The following is a 1,734-nucleotide window of genomic DNA, read 5'->3' as shown; positions in this document are numbered from 1 at the left end:
TGCCCTGTTTCCATCACCGGACGCTTGGTGTAGGGCGCCACCTGGTGGGAGTTGCTGCTATCGCTGTTGGAGTGCGGCTTTTACCATCGTTCAGCCGATATTGAGGGAACACCACTGCCAGAAAGCACTGCTGTGAGTGAGTCTGTGGATCTGTGTCACCAATTCCTGCCGTTGCTGTTGGAGGCTGTTCCTTGGAGGAGGTTGGAGTGGTTCCTTTATGCCTGCTGCTGCTGCTGCTGTGAGCATCCCCTCTCTTGTTGCTGAGTCAGAGGACCCTGAGACCCAGGTTGCTTTCCCCAAGTAATCATCGTCGCCATTTTGGAGGTTTGTCAGCATTTCCATCACTGCCGATTCTGCTGAGTCACCATATGGTGGTTCAGCTAGCCTCTAAGGCCTGTAGCCACCTGCTGGGAGTTCAAGGTATCAACAAGCCAGCAGCCTCCTTCCACAAACTGCCTTCTTGGACTAAATAACAGCTTTGTATATATCCCTTCCCGACCTTCTAGTCATCATCTACTTGCGGTCTTCCTTTTTGGACTGACTAAATGTGGAACTGGACTGGATGTAGACAGTTGTGGACTTTGATTTGTTACAAGGGGAAGGGGGAAAAACTAGCATAATAATATCTTACAGGTAACTCAGGAAACTCAGCACTAAGACACTTTAATCTCGATCAATTGACATCTATTGGCAATATATCCCATAGGCATAATTTGCACATACTCCTGCACTTTACTGCATTTGGCACTTTAGTGATCCTTAAGAACTTGTAACCGATACCTATGCTGCTCCCTAGCCTTCTGCACTTTGCACTTTTGTTTGCACTTTGTGGGGGTGGGGGAGGGCTAGAAGGGATTACAGAATGCAGGAGGGGGGGAGGGTGATAAATGGGGAGAAATGCCAATCATAAATGAAGATCGAGTGAATCAATTAACTACCTCAATGCTACAAAGAGGAAGAGGAACAATTGTTGGATTGGAGAGAGGGGGGAGTGCCCCTAGCCGGGGGGCCCCCATTGAAGTAATAAGGGGGAGGAGGAGGAGATGCGGCCTAGGGAACGAGAGAATGTATTAGTAAAACTGAAGCGGTTTCCTGATAAGGTAAGTTTGGGTACCAAGGATGGCGTTTCCTCCAGATTAAAGGTGGTGCTGTTGAACGCCAGGTCTGTAAATGGTAAAACAACTTTCATCCAGGACTTAATCTTGGAGGAACAGGCAGACCTGGCATGCATTACGGAGACCTGGTTGGATGAGACTGGAGGAGTGAATCTAACCCAGCTGTGCCCACCAGGTTTTTCCGTACAGCACCAGCCGAGACCTGGAGGACGGGGAGGCGGGGTTGCAGTGGTCTATAGGGATTCCATCTCCCTGACCAGGTGCCCCATCCCGCAGTCAACCATTTGTGAACGTGTCTACCTGAGGGTAGGTGACCGGGACAGAATAGGGATTCTGTTAGCGTACCGTCCACCTCACTGCGCTACAGACTCCTTATCTGAGCTAGCTGGGTTGGTCTCGAGCCTGGCGTTGGAGTCTCAACGGCTTATTGTGCTGGGGGACTTCAACGTCCATGCCGAGGCCACCCTATCAGGAGCGGCTCAGGACTTCATGTCTTCCATGGCAACCATGGGGCTGTCCCAAATGGTATCTGGCCCTACTCACAGTGCAGGACACACCTTGGATTTGGTTTTCTGCCAGGGATGGGAGGACAGTGGCGGTATTGAGGAGTTATCTATTA

This window comes from Anolis sagrei, chromosome Y (genome assembly GCF_037176765.1).
Source record: "Anolis sagrei isolate rAnoSag1 chromosome Y, rAnoSag1.mat, whole genome shotgun sequence".
In the NCBI taxonomy this organism is placed as follows: domain Eukaryota; kingdom Metazoa; phylum Chordata; class Lepidosauria; order Squamata; family Dactyloidae; genus Anolis; species Anolis sagrei.
This window is presented reverse-complemented; position numbering follows the sequence as displayed.